Raw genomic sequence first — 20,491 nt, 5'->3', positions numbered from 1 at the left:
TTTTAATGGTGATTATTTTAAGTTTTAGAATTTTGAAATTATCAGACATTGATCAAGGCATATATAAACACCCCATACAAAGGAAATAGGATTTTTCAGCGTTTTTGAAGAAAAAATTCAAGTCAAAAGAAAATGAAAGCCAATATTATTGTATCCAGGACTACGTTATGCACACAAAAAAAGTAAATTTTGCATGCAAAAAAAAATTTCGGAAAATGTTTGTTTGCGTACGAAATTCGATTTGCGGTTGAAAAAAAACAACAAATTTTTGGGCCAAATTTTCAAAATTACTTGAAAATTTTTTGTGTCGCCATCAAAAAAATGCCAGTCATACAATTTCCATATATGGGAATTGTATGTTAAGCATTTTTTTTTCAAAAAACGAAGTAAATTTTGCATGCAAAAAAAAATTTCGGAAAATGTTTGTTTGCGTACGAAATTCGATTTGCGGTTGAAAAAAAACAACAAATTTTTGGGCCAAATTTTCAAAATTACTTGAAAATTTTTTGTGTCGCCATCAAAAAAATGCCAGTCATACAATTTCCATATATGGGAATTGTATGTTAAGCATTTTTTTTTCAAAAAACGAAAACCAGTTTGTTTACCAGACTGATTTATTAGAAACAAACATCCACAGAAATAAGTTTATATCTTTTTTCAACCTTTTTTAGAAATTGTATGAAAATTGTATGACACGCATTTTTCCACACACTTGATGTATGGAATTGTATGATAAGCATTTTCGGTGTATGGAGGTTAACCCGGGTAAATAGATTTTTTGAATGTGTTCTTACAGCTGTGACAGGATAGACAAATGGTGATAGTTAGATCCAGATGATGAAAAAGAAAATTTGAAGATAGATCCAGGTGATGAAAAGTTATAAATACACATTTTGTAAAAATATACACACTTCATAAGTCTGAGAGGACAGTCTACGAACCCATTTCGCCTACGAACCTCAAAATTGCTCCAAAAACAAGCAAATTTGCGGAATCCGGAACTTTTTTTGCGGAATCCAGAAAAATTAGTTGAATTCACAAACAAATAATAAGACATGTGTATAGTTACACTGAGCTGTTGCGGAATCCGCAACTGTAAGCGGAATCCGCAAATTGTAAGTGGAATCCACAAATTGTCAGTGGAATCCACAAATTGTCAGTGGAATCCGCTTTTGGTTTGCGGACTCCACTTACGTTTGCGTATTCCACTTACATTTTGCGGATTCCACTTAAATTTTGCGGAATTCACTTACAGCTGCGGAATCCAGAACAACTAGCTATATTTGCTTGTTGCGGAATCCGCAACAAAAAAATTGTGCCGACAAAAACAAAATTTACGTTACAGCAATTTGCACGCGGAATTCACGAAACTTGTGTAAGTGGAATCCACTTGCTTTTTAGAACTCCAGGAACATACAGACACAAAGTTGTGCGCTTATCCAGTGCAAAGTTTGGCCTCGCAATGTAGTGGGTGCATTATTGGCTATGTTTGATTCATTGCCGTAGATAACTACATAAAAAGAAGCAGACTTAGGCTTTTGTTAAGGTAATTAAATATCAAATTAGTTTTTCTCGTTTTCGCTACTGGACGCAATGACATCGGATTTTGTTTTGGTTACCACTAGGAGCCTATATGCCGTCGTTTTGGTTTGTAACGGTTTTTCTTGAGTGTGTAGTTTTTTATAGAGCGTGAGGTTCAGCTTGAGAACCAGCTTAGTACCATTCGTCTGTGTATTTTGTTTATTGGGACAAGTATTTCGATCAGGGCGTTCAATTAATCGTAGAATTCGCTGGCCGTGTTGTGCAGACGGGTTTGAAAGAAAACAGAGACACCTCATTTTGAATATCGCTGTAATTCGCTGCTCCAAGGCTGAAGTCTCCAGGTGCTGGTCTATGGGAAAAGATCAAGAGGTGCTTCAAATGCTGGTGTTCGGAATTAAAATGATAATTTTAGTTCGACAGACACTGGCAGATAATATGACATGTGATAATGATAGTGTGAATAAGAATCGTTGCGCGCCAGTAGTGAAGAGAAATGTTTCTGAAAAGTAAAATACTTTAAAAAATTTTTTGATCACAAGTGGGTAACTTTACTGACTGTTGTAGACCTTGTTGTTACGATAGTTTTTGTCTTTTCGATTCTCGAGGTTCATAATTTTGATGTATTTTCCCATTTCTTAAAGGGAACGTAATATCAACGCAAACAAGGACATGATTGTTTTATAACGTGAAGTTAAGCTTAGCGATAAGGGCTGTTTGTGGCTGGATTATATAAATTTCACAAAAGGTTTCTGTTGTTTTTTGTTTTAAATTCTGCAGCTACGCAGCCTTGAGAGAAAGTTTAATTTATTTTGACGGAAGGAATAGATTTGCTTACTGCATTGAAAGTTCCCCGTGTACAAATTTTTTGTCTTTGGCTATGGCATTACAGCTCTGTAAAGTTTTGATCATTCAGAAATAAGCTCGAAACGGTGTGTTTGGTCTTGAAGCCATGATTGAAAAACTTTTAGCTGTGTCGAGAAAAACCGGTTTTGATTTTTCGTCTAATTTCGACCGAATAAAGCGAACGAATAAAGTAGTGATAACTTGTTAAATTGGCCATTTAGACTAAAAAAAACTTGATGTCTCCAAATGAAAAATAATTTTGAAATATTTATTTGGCACTTTCTGACAAAACTTCTTTAAAAAAAAATATTTTTTTAATTTGCGAATTTTTTTTTTGATTTTTTCTAAAATTTTTTCTTTTTTTGAAGAAAACTTGTCGTTAATGCTTAATTTGTTAACTTTTTATACTTTTACCTGTATAGTTATCTCATCACACCACGCACAAAAAATGGCACTAATTTGGAGAACTTATTAAATTGAAGAACTCTTTTAATTGTAATTTTTATGAATATGGTCGGAACATTCTGAGCTACTTACACAGCAACAAGCTATCCTCGTTTTTTTTCTGTAACTGTCTCTTGGCGGTTACAACTAGCAGGTTCAGAGTGTTTGTCAGTTGCTATCGGCTTCATTTCTGGATAAGAATTCAACTAATTGGTCAATTTGATATATCTTCAGATAATTTTATCCTAAGGACCTTTTCAAGCAGTAATTTTCATTCAATTTAGCATATCTTCTGGTAGAACAACCACTTTGGTCTGAAAGATTTTTTTTTTAGTTTTTCGTTTTTTTTGGCCAAGATTGAGCATTTTTCTCTATTCCCCATGTTCCAGTTAGATCCATGATCAGAGCCTGTGGTTCCATGCGAGTCTGGTCAAAACGTCCCATGACTTTTTATGTTAACCTCTGTATTATGAACAACAATTGTTTATAATACACCATTCTTTTTTCCCATCTGGATGATTTTTCGTTGTCTTCAGTCAATCTATCAAAATGCACAAACTTCTTTGGTTCCAACTTATTTGATATATTCGGCTGCTCCTTTACCAAATTTTGTTACTTTGTTTTCGATAATGTTTTGCAGAAATATTGACTGCAAATGTCATATCGGGTTTTACGTTATTGAAAATTTCTTTAAATTTATGTTTTTTGAATCTAATTTCATGTCTTCTAGTTGTCGATTCTTGAATCAACGAGTCGCGCGAAGCACTAGATTGGATGCCGTTGTGCTTAATGCCGTTCACCGCCACTTGGGAGAAGCCGCTTCAAATAGTCGAAACCTCAGCACACACATTTGTAAAATTTATCATTTCAACTGAATGTTGTTCTTGCAAGTTTTTTATACAAAAAAGAGCCATTTTAAAATGAAACTATTTATTTCCTTGACTTTTCGATATGAAGTTATTTAACTGTATTATTTTTCTTTTGAACTGATGTTTTTTTCATGTTCTTACACGAAGGAGTCATTTTAATATGAAGCTGTTATGTCGCCAAAAATTCTATTCCGGAATCAAAAACAGCTTAGACTTCAGCAAAACAGTAATTGGAATCCACTGTTTTGGTAATTGTGGTAGTCCAAAAATGGTAATTGGAATCCACAAATTAACTAGATCGATACAAATGAACAAAATCAGCGTACAGAAGTATGAAAGACCGGATTCTACGCAAACACTTGAGAATTCTTTTTTAGTATATGCTGTAAAAATAGAACTTGGACCCAAAAACTGAAGACTCCCATTTGAGATTCGTCTGCAATTGATTCAGATCGACATTTATAACCATCTGAAAAAAATTAAATTAAAAAACATTTGCTTCTAAAAACGCAACATCAATCTATCGACAGAAACTGTTTGTATAATTGGAACTCAGTTCAATACCAAATGGGCGGATAAGTCCACAAAGCGAAAAGTTTCAAATTTTGTTGCTATTGATAATAGAACATCTAAAAACCATTTTGTGACGTTTTTACTGATGTTAGACTTATAATTCATTGTTTATGGTCCAAAGTGCGGACTAGTGTCACAACTTGAATAGTTGTACATCCCGTTAGTTTTAAAACCAACAAAAACAACTGTCTTTTACAGATGAGTTTTCAAATCTGATCCACTGCAAAAAACTCTTTGATTTCTTTTGATTTTTATGGAAAGTATCAATAAATTTTGTGTTAAATGCGTAAAATGCACAAGCAGAGATGAAATCTTGATTTCTGCTTGTTAAAGTTGAACAGTTTATATCACAGGGGTTGAATTCAATGACAATGAACTAATAAGCGTTGACGGCTCTTTTTCCTTTTCCTCCCCACCTCACATAAGTATAGATTTCATGGTGTAACGAGTGGTTTTACAAGGTTGAGTATGAAGACTAAATATGTTTGTCAGGGCCTAAATAGTCCGTATGCCAAATTTGGTAACAATCCGACGATGTGAACAGAAAAATTACTCTAAAAATTTTGCAGGTGGGGGGGGAAAAGGAAAAAGAGCCGCGTTGACTAGCAATATGCACACCCTTGTTCTTGAAAGTGTATTTCAAAATGATCAGGCGTTGTGGTCATTTAGTTTGAATCAGGGGCGGATCTAGGATTTTCTCGAGGGGGGGGGGCGGATTTTAGGATTTTCAAAAAAATTTTGAAAATTTTGACGACCTTTTTTTTTTTTTTAGGTCGACCAAATTGATTTTTCGAGCTCTCCCAAAGCACGGTTTTGTCCCTATTTTGGCCAAATTTTTTGCGCCGCAGGCAAAATTTTGAAAAAACAGGTCAAAAAAGGCGTTTTTAGGCACTTTTTGGAAAATTTTGACCGAAAAATTGCGTTTTTTCGGCGCGCGCTCCCCCCTCAAAATTAGTATATATTGGCGCCGAAGGCGCCTATAGAAAATTTTAAGGGTCGGTCGGCCAAAAATGGATTTCTTAAAAAGTATCAAAGGGGGGACCCTTTGGGTCGGCAGGGGGTCGAATCCCTGAGGGGGGGGGGCGTCCGCCCCCCCCGCCCCCCCTAAATCCGCCCCTGGTTTGAATCCACCTCCAATCCAGCCAATAAATTTAGAACTCATTCCGTTTTTAAGGCTGATAGAAAAAAAAATCGGTATTGGAAAAATTAGGTTATGGTTAATATTATGCAAAATGGAAAATGCCTCAGTTTTTTAAAAATTGAAATTTTTTGAAATTAAGTTTTTTTTTAGTATTAACTGAATAATTCAATCAGCATTTAATAATTCATCAATTATTTTTTGGCCGCTTTAGAGTCATAAGAAGTCAGTGATGTTGCATACTTTTTTTGCGAATACCGATGGTATGACAGCCGGGTACTGATGCTTTTCCTTTTCGTAAACATTTTTTTCGAGCCTATCAGTTTGCTTTATAAGCACATCAAGTGTCAACTACAAATTTCGCTCGCGTGATGCAAAGCCAATGCAGTTGCTTGGTGAAAACAAAAATTCGGGCTTCGACTGAGGCGTTGTACATTTTGCAAGAGAGAGAGAGAGAGAGAGAGAGAGAGAGAGAGAGAGAAGAGAAGAGAAGAGAAACGAAGAGAAAAGAGAAGAGAAAAGAAGAGACAGAGACGAGAAGAGAGAGAGAGAGAGTGAGAGATCGAGCGAGCGAGCGAGAGCGAGGGTGAGAGCGAGAGCGAGAGGGAGAGAGAGAGAGAGAGAGAGAGAGGAGAGAGAGAGAGAAATAACTCTTTTCTTTCAAAATCGAAAGGTTGGTCTACCGTTTGCTCTGTCTGCTTACTTCATGCCTGTCTATTTCCCACAGACTGCATTTTCTTAAATGCTCTCAAATGTTAGGTAAAATATTTGGTTCAAAAACATCTCTTCTTTTAACTCATTACATTTGAGTTTCAGTTTTTGAGATAAGCACAAAATATTTTGACCAGTCTTGAAAAAAAAACTTTTTTTTTCGAATTCGTGTCGTTTTTTGGGCGTGGTGTGATAAAAACATCTGAACTAAAATTATTTGTAAAATAAACAATTGGACAATTTTTGCGCAAAAATGACTAGAAAAACCAAATATTAATTTTTTTTTTTTAATTTTTGATTTTTAAAATTTTTGATTCCTTAAATGGCGTTGTAAAAACTCCTAAAGTAATTTTGGTTAAAAATTATAATTTGACCCAACTAAACGATTTTAAAACGCCTAAAGTAAGCATAATTAATCGTACTCGCTCGCTTTATTCGCTCGAAATTATACACTTCAAACACTTCAAACAACATTTTTTGTTCTTAATATTGTTCGAGTCACGACAGAAAGTGCTTTAATATAATATATCAGTCGACCGACTCCGATGATTATTTGTGCTTCTTGATATTGTATGGAAAACAAAAAAAAAGAAAAATTAAAACACTCGAATACAAATGGTGCGAACAGAAACTATCTTAACGTCCTCAAATTTTGGATGGTCAATAACTCAACTATTGTGATCAAATGTATTGGCCCTGTTGTTTTTTCCCACGTCATAGACGCATAAATTTAATCAAGTCATAAAAAGGTGTTAGAAGGATAAAAATGAAGACAAGATGTTTTTAGAATAGCCTGATTGTTCGCCGATGCCATTTTTACACAATCGGAAACTATGCAACAAAATATTTTACAAGTAAAAAATTGCAGCTGGGGTTGAAGGAAAAAGAGCCCAACCGTTCTCGGCTCTTTTTCCTTCCCCCCACCTGCAAATTTTTCAATTTGAAATTACTGTTCACTTTGTCCGATTGTCATGAAAATTGACATGCAGACTGATTAGGCCATAACAAACATATTTTGTCTTCATAATTAACCTTGTAAAACCACTCGTTAAACTATAAAATTCATGTTTGTGTGAGGTGGAGGAAAGGAAAAAGAGCCCCGTTCTCCCTAATTCACACAAAAAAAAAACGGGAATTAGAAAGCTTAAAAGGTTATAATATTTTTTTCCGCTTTCTGTTTTTTCTTATTTCTGTTTACATGTTCATTTGTCCACCGGCGTGGCTTTAAGATGTAAGGTATGAAGAACAAATCGGCTCTCAATTATGCGTTTGTTCAGCATGCCAACATTTTAGACTGCTATGGGATTAGGTTTTAGTTCCTTTTCCCATTCCCACAAAAAGTCTTGCAGACATTCCATGCGAATTGTTGGGGTTCTCACATCCGAAATTTTTTTTATCACACATTCCAAAAACTGTGTTTTTATAAACTTAAATAAGTTTTATTGAAAAAAATTTTGCATTGATCAATTTTTCTGAAAGTTAGTTTATGTATATATTTTTTCAAATTGAAACTTTTGTTTATGTGGCAACTCTTAAAAGTAAAATTTCGTTCCCATTTCGTTCCTGTTTGTTCTCATAGGAAAACTGCGAAATGCCGCTAATTTGGAAACGTTTCTTTTGGAAGTGATTTTAAAGTGCACGTGTTGCTGAATTTTTTTGAAAGTTGAAACTTTTTGTTTTGAATATCGGACAAGGCATATCATTTGGAAACTATCTGGCTTCAGTCTTTTGGCTCTTTTCCACTACCCTTCCCTCCCTTTCACATTTCCGTATTTCAAATTGTCTATTTCTTCAGTTTTTTATGCGTTTATTGTGGCTAATGCGTAATGTTACAAGGTAAAGTATGTTGAACCAATCTGTTCACAGTACTTAGTTTGTTTCACCATGCTTAACTTTATTGATTCATCACAACTTTGAAATAAATTTCCAAACTTGGAATTTAAATATGGGGGAAAATGGAATACAGCCCGGCTTTTTCCACTTTACCGGCCATCATTTGAATTTGTGTTTTTAAACCAGGCTCCATCCCAGCTGAGCTACCAGTTTTATGATGAAACGGGTGGTTTTACAAGGATACAATTGAGGAACAAAAGTATCGGTAGTGTCCAAATTTGTCCCCATGTCAATTTTGAAACAAGGTTAACAGGGCAGTATAAGCAAAATTTTTTATCTAGAATGTCGCTAGTTGGAGGGGGAGGGGAACAAGAGCCTAAAACTAATTTAAAGTTGTGGCATTTCAATAAAAAGGTTGCACAATGGCTAAATAGTTTCTGGTTTTTCCTATTACAGACCCCCATTTAATTAACCCCCCCCTTCAATAGGTAAATTAGATAAAAATAAACAAAATATGCATGTTTTATTTGTTTATAGCTGGCAACTCTATGCAGCACTTGGTTCAATACTAACAAAATACGGATGCACTTTTGCATGAATGCACTCATGAAGAAAAGCAGAACGATAGTTTTTGAGTCAATGAAATATTTTCAAATTTATGGGCTATAACTTTTTAGGCTGTGGTAGCTATGATTGGCCAGACCGGCTCTTTTTCCTTTCCCCCCATCTGCAAATTTTTATATTTGAGGTTACTGTTCACTTTGTCCGATTGTCATGAAAATTGGCATGTAGACTAATTAGGCCATGACAAACATATTTGAACTCTTTTTCCTTCCCCCCCCCCCCCCCCCACCTCACACGAGCTTCATTATATATGTGTAACGAATGGTTTTACGAGGTTGAGTATGAAGACCAAATATGTTTGTGGTGGCCTTATTAGTCTGTATGAAAATTTTCATAACAATCGGACAATGTGGTAACAAATTTACATGTAAAAATTTGCATGTGGGGGGGGGAAGGAAAAAGAGCCCATATTTGGTCTCCATAATTAACCTTGTAAGACCGCTCGTTAGACCATAAAATTCATGTTTGAGTGAGGTGGAGGGAAAATGAAAAAGAGCCGCCAGACCTATTTTTTTGTAACAACATTTTTTTCATACTTTGCTTTGTATTTTCACGCAAATATGCAAATAACATGTAGCTGGTATGAAAAATGTAAATCTTTTAATGAGAGGGAATGGAAAAAAGAGCTTAAAGTTGGGAGATTGACATCAATCAATTGATACGACTAAATAAACGTGAAAATATGAGTGGTTCTCTAACAGATGTTGTGGACGAAGACGAGGAAACAACCAATGACCGCAAGATGATCCAGGGATCTTTTCCAGTTTCCCCCTCGAAAAATTACCAAAGCTGTTTAAAAAAGAACAAAGCTGTTCAAAAATTGGCGTCTACTTAACAATCCCCCCTCCCTCCTATGGTACCTACTTACGAATTCCCCCTATAATTTACGTGCTCATTTGCTAAGTTCATTTTACGTGCTTATTTGCTAACGTGTAACAGCTGTTGCCTATTAGAACTTTCTCGGTTTCAGAATTTGTTGCATTCTGATTGGCTGAAAGTTCGACTAATTTGCTTGTAATTTGCTAGCTGAACCTACTTAACAATTTCCCCTCCCCCTTTTGTAATAGATGGAGGGGGGGGGGGAATTGTTAAGTAGATCCAAAAATTGATCACACGGCATTTTTCAAAGGGGGGGGGACTGGAAAAGAGCCGGATCCAGGCACGACTGGACGACGAAAACGCCTTAATCAAGGCCAGTCCCAACTACGAGGTGAGAGACTAATTATAGTTTCTTTCCAATTATCCCATCAGGCACTAAATAGTTACTCTGTAACCATAGTATGCTTGCCGGTTTATGTTTTTGAAGACCAATCCAATTATGTTTGGAATTGGATGATTACCATCACCATGTATGATCCTTTACTCAGGCTCTTTTCCATCCCCCAACCCACCGTTCAAAATATCTCTTTTTATAATCGTTTTACGTGTTATTATGGCTAAACGGTATAAAGCATGAATATTAATTTAATTCTCAAATGTTAGTTTCTTCAACATGCCAGATTTCATCGCATTATGACAATGTTAAATGAGTTTTCCAAAATTTAAATTGAACGGTGGGGCGAAAATGAAAAAAGCCTTTTTCATAATGGAATCAAAATTCTATAAAACTACCCAATGATAAAAACTCAATGATAAAAGTACCCAATGATAAAAGTTTCATAAGCTAAGAATTGGGCTCTTTTCCAGTCTTCCCCCTTTCAAATTCAATTTTGAAAAGCTTATTTAACGTTTTCATAGTGCAATGAAATTTGGCGCGGTGAACAAATCGACAACTGTGAACAGATTTGTTCTTCATACTTTACAGCGTAACATCACGCATTTAGCCTTAATAACACGTAAAACAAACATAAAACCCGGTATTTTGAAAAGGTGGGAATTGGAAAAGAGCCAAGAATTGCAAGCATGTGTGGGTTTGAAAAGGCTTTTTCAATTTTATGGTTTAACGAGTGGTCTTACAAGGTTGATTATGAAGACTAAAAATGTTTTTCATGGCCTAATTAATCTGCCATTATGACAGACATATTTGGTCTTCATATTCAACTTCGTAAAACCACTCGTTACACTAATATATTGAAGCTTGTGTGAGGTGGGGGGGGGGGGGGGGGGAGGAAAAAGAAAGAGCCACATTTTTGTCAACCATTTTAAAAATGTGTGTGATTTAGTTTAGGAATGGATTTTTAACCGTGTTACCTAAGAATGTAGTGCAGGTGTTTAATTTGGTCTAAGCCATTGGTAAGCGTTTTTTCGAGGAAGTTTTTTAATATAGTTTTGTTTACATTAGTCACCTTTGCTCGTTAAACCAAAAGTTCTTTTTTAGTGCTTAATTTTCCTACTTTCATTAGATTTCTCAAATACTTCCAAAGCTTCTTACAAACCTTGGCTCTTTTCCAGTCCCCCCTTTCAAAATACCGAGTTTTATGTTTGTTTTACGTGTTATCACGGCTAAACGCGTGATGTTACGCTGTAAAGTATAAAGAACAAATCTGTTCAGAATTGTTGATTTGTTCACCACCTTAAATTTGATTGCATTATGACAACGTTAAATAGACTTTTCAAAATTGAATTTGAAAGGGGGAACTGGAAAAGACCACAAACGTTAAGTTACAAAACTTCTGATATCAAAATTGGAAAAATAATGTTCAAGTTTTTTGTTATTTTTTGTAATTTTGGCTAGTTTCAGCTCCTACCGTATGTTTAAACTTCGAATTTCAGAAACACAGATACGCCAATTACTCCTAAACGGAATTTAGTTGAGCAAATACATTGCTGTTAATCAGCAATTATTAAGTTAGGTGACTTAATTTTTCTGCACTGACAAAATTGGATGAAGGTTGATTTTAGCATGAAAAACTACGTAGACCAAACTGAGACCAATTTTACTATAAAAAAGTTTGAAGAAAAAGAGATTAAGGTTGATATGGAAAAACTAAAATCCAGGCAAAAAAATGATCCAAACCGATTTTAAGCCAAGATAAATTCATATTCTCCAGTCTTTGGTTTTCTCAGTTTTTAGGAGGGGGAGGTAGCAAATTAGAATCAATAAAAATCATTTTTTTTTTCAGTTTTTTCAAAAGTTTTAAAATGAATTTTGCGGTATTTGTTTTGAGATCAAAATCTGGTTTATATGGAACATTTTTTGAATTGTTACTCACGGTTTTGCTCTAAAACTATTTTAAATTGCTGGTTTTCTATTATTCCGTTGGAGAGTTCTGAGCTTCAAATTTTGTTTGCATTGGCCATTTACTTGATATGATGCATGGTTCGTTTCTCTACATCTGGTTTGTTTTGATTATATCATAATAATTTTTACTACTTTTTTGAGTTCAAAATATGATTTTTATTGATCATATGATTGATTTAATATTATTTTTTAAATTTTTTTTTAAATGACACATTTTTTAAAATTTTTCCAAACAACTTTTTAATCAAATCTCATTTGTATGATATTTTTTTATGATTTTTTTGCATAAATATTTTGGGTTCAAAATCGAGTTTACATCGACGATGTAATCGATTTTGATCCTAAAGTTTTTGCTCGAATTTGGTCTACAATGATGATCTTGTAACACTTTCTTTTTTATTCACCACTTTCTTTTCTAGTTGCATAAGTTTTTGCTCTAAATCTAGCTTCAATTGATGATTTTCTATCAATTTTTTTCATAGTTTTGAGTTCAATAAAAAATTTATTTTGACCATTTAATTTCTGCCAAAATTCAAATTTAAATTGTGATTTAGTTGGATGTTTTTGTGCTCAAAAAACAAATAATTTGGACATTTTTCATGAGCTGTTACATATCTTACTTTTTGCCAAAATTCAAGTTTAAAATTTGATTTAGGTGGATGTTTTTGTGCTCAAAAACAAATAATATGGACATTTTTGATATCGATTGTTACAGTTGTTAAATATCGATTCTGCGCCTAATCAGGTTTGCAATGTTTTTTTACCAGGTTCAACTATTTGGTTTGATTTCAAACCATTTTATTTGATCTAAATTATTTTTGTTAGAGTAATTTGTTAGAAGATTTTTGACCAGAGAAATCAAAACAAGTAGAACAGCAGGGGCGAACTTGGGAGGGGTGTTTTTTGTGACGTCCTTTTTGGGCCAACCAACCCTAAAATTTTTCCGACGGCGCTTTTGGGGCCATTATATACTAATTTTGAAGGGGAACGCACTTCAAAAAAACGCAACTTTCTGGTCAAAATTTTCCAAAAAATGCCCAAAAATTGGCGTTTTTGACCAGTTCTTTTCAATAAATTAGCCGGCGGCACAAAAATTTTGGTGAAATTAGGGTCTATTTGTTGTTCTGGGTCAAAATCTAGAAGATCCTAGATCATTTAGTCTTATTGTTGTGATAAGCTTATCACATAGTGAAGCCAAGTGGAGCAGACTGACCTGACCAATGAACGTTCAACAGAAAAATTCAGCGCCTAGGAATCGAGCGATGCTATTCCACAGCTATGCTTTCAAGACCAGACATCGATCCGTCAATCTTTTTCGAAAAGAACGTGAGTCGAAATTTTGTAAGAATATAATAGGTGGGACAATGTGCGGATAATTAGAACACCAGAAGAAAAGAGTACAAGCGAGAACGAACAGTGGAACTTTGAAGACTGAAACCTAAACAGTCAAAAAGTTTTTTTTATGAGCCAAAGAAATGGGTGTGCAGGTTGAAAAATATCATATCTAATTTGCTCATAAGTTACCTGAGAGGAACTCATGGGCAATTTCAACGTCTTTTAGTTTCTGTAGGCACTTCTGTGGAAAAAAACTTGAATCAATCTCAATCGATGCGCTCAGTTAAAACTTTAGAAGATTTGACAGCGCCGTAACTTTACCAAACCAGACGGAAAATTCGAATCAATTCAAGCTAGAAAAGGGAGAGTTTTTTCATTTTCAAGGATGGCAATTCGCCGCATTGTGTGGAGAAATCTACCAAAGTGGAATGAAGCTGCTATTTTCTATGAACCAAATTAAAAACTGACTCGTAAAGCGATAGAATCCGTCGTTACCAATACCAAAGTTTTTTCTGGCGCAATCGCTAAATGATTTTCAAAAAATGCAAAAAATTCCATTTGATTGTACATCATGATGAGTTGGAAAACTTGTAAGCACACTCGAGTTACCACCTAATACTATTTTTATTGACCAGATTTGCGAAACATGGTAACATGAATAAGAGCTTGTTCGCTGATTTCTGCCGCATGGGATCAGTTAGGTCAGAGAGGCTTCAAGGGATGAGATACAGTTAGTAGAAGTAGAAACCATAAAAACAACATTTTCAAGTTTTGTTTAGAAACCCTATAGGGGCGTATTCAACTAGCTTTATCCAGAAAATTTAAGGGATGAATCTGAATTTTTTTCTTTCGTTTGTTTTTATACCGACTGCCATTAATCATTTTTAAAAATTTTGCTGCAATCATTCTAAAAAAAATTAGTTTGAAATATTGATGAGTATAACAGCTTCAAATGTAGCCCTTGGCTGTGTCAAGTGGGATCGATCCTGTAGTCATGATGTTGTAAAAACACCCAGAAGCGCCATAAAACTCTATGTAACAGTCGTTCGCTTAAATCGCATGTGAGCTTAAGAGAAAAAGGCCCGATTTTCATTGGCTCAAGGATCAGGGATACTACCTCTCGTGTTTTAATAACTCATTCTGTCGCAGCCAATTCGGTTTGCTTAAGACATGGGACATCGAGATCGTGTTAGAAACTAAAGGCTACTACAAGAATAACCCCCACTCTAGAAATAAGCACGTGCCCCTAGATAGGTCCCTAAATAATCGAAACACGCAAACGCCATTGAGAACGAGGTTAGAAACTCCAGTAAAAATCTTTAGTTTTTATTGGACAGTCTACCTATGATCCGGTTCAGATGAATCAGCCTAAGACCCGCCTCAATTCAACATTACTCTATAAAATACAACCCGGAGATTAATTTCAATACTCACATATTGACAACGCCTCTATAATCAATCAATTGAAATAACTATGGTAACTCTAGAAGTTTAAGCAAACAATTACTTCAACTCAAGTAGTTTGGCAGTTTGAACCATTAGGTTGACCTTCCCAGTCAAGATGTCCCTTGCTCCAGAAGTAACACTCACGTAACCACTCTCGATGTTCTCCATCCGGAACACGACAACTCTACTCAAATAGGTTGTTAAATGTTCGAATTGCGAGGAACAATTTGACTCTAGCTTGAAATTTTGGTCCAATTTCTTGCAATTATGAACTCAGTTCATCTGATTTTCTGACTTTCCTTTTCAGTTGCTGCGACGAACTTGAGCATGACAAGGTCAATAAGAAGTTTTCAAAAATACCGTTTCATCCCAAATACAAGATAAAATTTGAGGATATCACCGACTGGCTTAGCTTCTTAAAAGGTTAAAATACAAGTTCTGATGTCAAAAATGAAAAAATTGTGTGTAGCTTTTCTGATTTTATTTGTAATTTTGGCTACTTTCAGCTCCTACCTTATATTTAAACTTCAGATGAGTTTCAAGAAGACAGATAACTAACATATGCTGAAAAAATTGATCCAAACCGGTTTTAAACCAAGTTAATTTCATCTTCTCCAGTCTTTGTTTGTTTTAGTTATCTTTGGGGAGGGGTTAAAACAATTTTGAATCAATCGATATATTTTTTCTTAAAGCGCTTACAGAAATTTCCAAAATGATTTTTGTGGTATTTTTTTACTACCTTTCATAATTCTGAGCTTGAAGTTTGGTTTGCATGGTTCATTTACTTGACTTTTTGCATAGTCTGTTTTTCTAAATCTGGTTCACTTTGATGATTTCTTATTATTTTTTTCTACACTTTTGAGTTGAAAGTCTGATTGAAAATGTCTGATCATCTGTTTAATTTTATTACAGAAGTTTTTGCCTTGAATCTGATTCACATTGATAGTATTCTACTTTTTTCTTGAGAATTTAAGCTCAGGTTTGGTATCTATTTTAAATTTGCGATTTGTTCTAGATTTTTTTGGGCTCAAAATCTAATTAACCCTGAACATATAATTGAAATTGATCCGTAAATTTTGTTGAATGTTGGCCTACTTGATTTTGCAACATTTTTGTGCACGTTTCTCAGCTCAAAGTCTGATTTTTATTCACCACTTTCTTGATTAGTTGCATAGGTTTGCATAGGCTCAAAATCTAGTTCCAATAGCTGATTTTTTATCAATTCATTGGATTGTTTTGAGTTCAAAAAAGATTTATTTTGATCATTTAATTGAGTTCATTGGGTAGCTTTTTTTCAAACTCAGGATTTAAATTGCTGATTTTTGTGATTTAATTGTATGTTTTTTTTTACTAAAAAAATGAATAATAGGGACATTTTTCAGGTGTTGTTAGATTTAGATTTTACGCAAAATCTGGTTTACTATGTTGATTTAACATAATTAACGATCGATTTGGTTTGATTCCAAATCTTTTTATTTGATCAAAAACAATTTTGTTTTATAGTATAACTCACTAATTTTGAAGGGAGCGCACGTCAAAAAATTGCAATTTTCCGGTAAAAATTTTCCAAAAAGGCCCAAAAGTTGGCATTTTTGACCTGTTCTTTTTCGCTAACTTGGCCAGCGGCACATAAAATTTGGTGAATTAGGGTCTTTATTTTTTCGTGGGTCTTGGTTTTGTTATTTTGGTCGAAATCGAGAAAATCCTAGATCATTTGTTCTTATTGTTGTGATAAGCTTATCAAATAATGACATAAAGTGGAGAAGACTGACCTAACCAAAGAACATTCAACTGAAGCGTTCAGCGCCTAAGAACCGAGCATTGCTATGCTTTCAAGACCAGACACCGATCCTTAAATCTTTTTGGAAATCAACGTGTGTTGCTTTAAGCCCAGACTTGAAACCCGTATCTGAAACAAAGAACAGCCTAAATGAGACAAAATAATTTTCAATAGAAAACAAAAGAGAAGCATATATTAAAGCGTTGTGTTGAAGGAGACCATGGAAAAAATAGATATGGAGAGCAGGAAATGTAATTTGAAAAGTTTCTCAGAAGCAAAATTTCTGGAAATATATAATAGGTGGGACAATGTACGGATAATTTGAATATCGATTGAAAAGCTCACAGGCGAGAACGAACCGAGGAACTTTGAATACTGAAATCTAAACATTGAAAAAGTCTTGTCTTTGATTGAGCTAAAATATTGGGTGGGCTGATTAAAAAATCAGTTATCTGAATTGCTGCTCATAAGTTACCTGGGATGAACTCAAATGCTCGACCAACGTAATTCTGTTTCTGTAGGCATTTCTGTAGAAGTAAAAACTTGAATCAATCTTAATCGATGCGCTCAGTTAACTTTTTTGAAGACTTGACAGCGCCGTAACAGTCTTCTTTTAACCTTATTAAACCAGACTACAAATCCGAATCAATTCAAGCTAAAAAGGGAGAGTTTTTTTCAGGTTCAAGGATGAAAATTCGCCGCATTGTGTAGAGAAATCTACCAAAGAGTTATTACGCTGCCAATTTCTATGAATCAAATTAAAAGCTGACTTGTAAAGCAATAGCAACTGTCATTACCAATACCAAAGCTTCTTTCTGGCGAAATCTCTGAATCGTTTTCAAAAACTGCAAAAACAATTCATTCGAAAGTACAATCGTTATGTAAACACCATGATGATTTGGAAAAACTTGAAAGCACCCTCGAGTCTCCGCCTGATACTATTTTCACTGATCATATTTGCGACACATGGTAACACGAATAAGATACTGTGAGAGGCTTAAAACAGAGAGGCTTCAAGGAATGATATACAGTTAGTAGAAGTAGAAAGCGTAAAAAGAACAATTTCAAGTTTTGTTTACAAACCCTATAGGGGTGTATTCAACTAGCATGTTCCAGAAATTTTAAGGGATGACTTTAATGGATTTCAAGTTTTGTTAAGAAATGCAATAGTGGATGCTATAGTGGTTTATTCAACTAGCATATTCCAGAAATTTCAAGGTCTGTCTTGGAGTTTTTTTTCTGACTTCATTTGTTTTTATACCGAGTACCATTGAAGGTTTTTGTAATACTGATGCAATCATTTTAAATAAAATTGTGAGTTTCAGAGTTTGAAATGTAGCCCGGAGCTGAGTCAAGTGGGTTCGATCCCGTAGTCATGATGTGGTAAAAACACCCAGAAGCGCCTTAAAAACTATATGTAACAGTTGTTCACTTAAATCACATGTGAGCTTAAGAGAAATAGGCCCTATAACCATTGGCTCAAGAGTCAGGGACACTACCTCTTGTATTTTAGTAACTCATTCCGTCGGAGCCAATTCAATTCGCTAAAGACATAGGACATTGAGATCGTGTTACATTTTAAAGGCTACTTTAAAAATATCCCTCGCTCTAGAAATAAACACGTGCCCATGGATAAGTCTCTAAATACTTAAAACACACAAACGCCGTTGAAAAAAGAGTCGGAAACTCAAGTAAAAACCTTTAATTTTTATTGGACAATGGGCAGCTCTATAATGAATCAAGTATAAGAACTAGGGTAGCCCTAGAAGTTTAGGCGAATAATTAGCTTTAACTCAAGTAGTTTTGTCAGTCTGAACCATTAGGTCGACGTTCCCAGTCAAGATGTTCCTTGCTCCAGAAGTAACACTCACGTAACAGCTCTCGGTGTTCTCTATCCAGAACAACACAATTCTACTCAAATAGTTTGTTAATTGTTGAAATTGCGAATAACAACTTGACTCTAGGTTGAAATTTTGGCCACTTTCTTGCAATTATGAACACGGTTCTTTTGATTTTCTGAGTTTCCTTTTCAGTTGCTGCGACAAACTTTAGCATGACAAGGTTAATACCAGTTTTTCAAAAAATACCATTTCATCTCAAAAACAAGATGAAACTTCAGAATATGACCGACTGGCACAGCTTCTTAAAAGAGTTAATCTGAAATCAAAATTGAAAAAATAATATAGAGCTAACTGAAATTAGTTGAGCAAACACATTGTTTTTAATCAGCTATTTGTAAGTTGGGCGATTTAAATTTTTCCGCCCTGACAAAAAAGCGTTAAGGTCAGTTGTAGCATGAAAACCTACAAACATCAAACTGAGACCAATTTTATTATGAAAATGTATGAACAAGAAAATATTAAGTTTGATCTGGAAAATATAAAAACACAAGCTGAGAAAAATGATATAAACCGATTTTAAACCAAGTTCATTTAATCGTCTCCAGTCTTTGTTTGTCTTAGCATTTTTTGGGGGGTGGGGTCAAACATTTTTGAATCAATTGAAGTATTTTTTTTTGGTGTACACAAAAAATTCCAAAATGATTCTTCTAGTACGTTTTTACTCAATTGCATAATTCTGAGCTTGAATTTTGGTTTGCATGGGTCATTTAGTTGACTTTTGCATAGTTTGTTTCTCTAAATTTGGATCAGTTTTATGATTTTCTATTAATTTTTTGTAATTTTTTAAGTTGAAAATCTAATTTTAAATGATCTTTTAATTGATTTTATTACAGAAATTTTTGCCTTGAATCTGATTGAGATTGACAGTATTCTATATTTTTCTTGAACGTTTTCTTTTAGTGATAGTTTTCTTGAAAGTTTTCCAAAAAAAAGGCCTGAAAATGGCATTTTTGACCCATTTTTTTAAAATAACTTAGCCAATGGCTTATAAATTTTGGTGAAAATAGGGTCTCTATTTTGTTCTGGGTTTTTTTGTTACTTTGGTTGAAACCGAGAAAATACTAGATCATCTATTCTTATTGCTGTGATAAGCTTATCAAATTTTGACGTAATGTGGAGAAGACTGACCTAACCAATGGACGTTCAACAGCAGCGTTCAGTGCCTAAGAACCGAGCATTGCTACGCTTTCAAGACCAGACAAAGATCCGTAAATCTTTTTCGAAATGAACGTGTGTCACTTTAAGCCCAGACTTGAAACCCGTATCTGAAACAAACAACAGCCTGAATGAGACAATAGAAATTTCAATAAAAAAAGTATGAGAGAAGCGTTGCGTTGAAGGAGACCATGAAAACAATAGATATGGAGAGCAGGAAATGTAATTTGGAAGTTTTCTCAGTAGCAAAACTTCTGGAGGGATATAATAGGTGGGACAATGTGCGGATAATTGGATAATTAGAATTTTGATAGAAAAGATTACAAGCGAGAACGAACAAAGGAACTTTGAATACTGAAACCTAAACATTGAAAAAGTCTTTAATTAAGCTAAGGAATTGGTTGGGCTAGTTAACAAATCAGATATCTGAATTTCTGCTCATAAGTTACCTGGGATGAACTCCAACGCTCGACCAACATGTTTATGTTTCTGTAGGCATTTCTGTAGAAGTAAAAACTTGAATCAATCTTAATCGATGCGCTCAGTTAACTTTTTTGAAGACTTGACAGCGCCGTAACAGTCTTCTTTTAACCTTATTAAACCAGACTGCAAATCCGAATCAATTCAAGCTAGAAAAGGGAGATTTTTTTTCAGTTTCAGGGATGTTAATTTGCCTCATTAAGTGGAGAAATCTAAATCGTTTTCAAAAACTGCAAAAACAATCCATTCGAATGAACAATCGTTAAGTAAACACCATGATGAGTTGAAAACACTTGAAAGCATCATCGGGTCACCACTTGATACTTTTTTCACAGACCATAATTGCAGAACATGGTAACATGAATTAGACCCTACTCGCTGATTTCTGCCGCATGTGATCAGTTAAGTCAGAGAGGCTTCAAGGAATGATATACAGTTAGCAGAAGTAGAAACCGTAAGAAGAACCATTTCATGTTTTGCTTACAAACCCTATAGGGGTGTCTTCAACTAGCATATTTCAGAATTTTTAAGGAATGACTTTCAAGGATTTCAAGTTTTGTTAAGAAATGCAATAGTGGATGCTATAGTGGTTTATTCAACTAGCATATTCCAGAAATTTCAAGGTCTGTCTTGGAG

At 34.5% G+C, this 20,491-nt stretch overlaps 1 protein-coding gene across 1 annotated transcript in view; it reads left to right on the top strand.

The window, feature by feature from the left end:
- Nucleotides 1–2,850: 2,850 nt before the first annotated feature.
- The window catches only part of LOC134842792 (ATP-dependent 6-phosphofructokinase, muscle type-like), a 480,347-nt gene continuing 462,706 nt past the window's right edge, over nucleotides 2,851–20,491 (top strand). The window contains exon 1 of the mRNA XM_063859282.1: nucleotides 2,851–2,862. The gene's annotated coding sequence lies outside the window, so the exon portion shown is untranslated. The remainder of the gene's footprint in view (nucleotides 2,863–20,491) is intronic.

The sequence above is a fragment of the Symsagittifera roscoffensis genome, chromosome 3, assembly GCF_963678635.1.
Source record: "Symsagittifera roscoffensis chromosome 3, txSymRosc1.1, whole genome shotgun sequence".
Lineage (NCBI taxonomy): Eukaryota > Metazoa > Xenacoelomorpha > Acoela > Convolutidae > Symsagittifera > Symsagittifera roscoffensis.
Note: the sequence above shows the minus strand (reverse complement) of the source record. Positions and strands in the feature narration are given on the sequence as shown.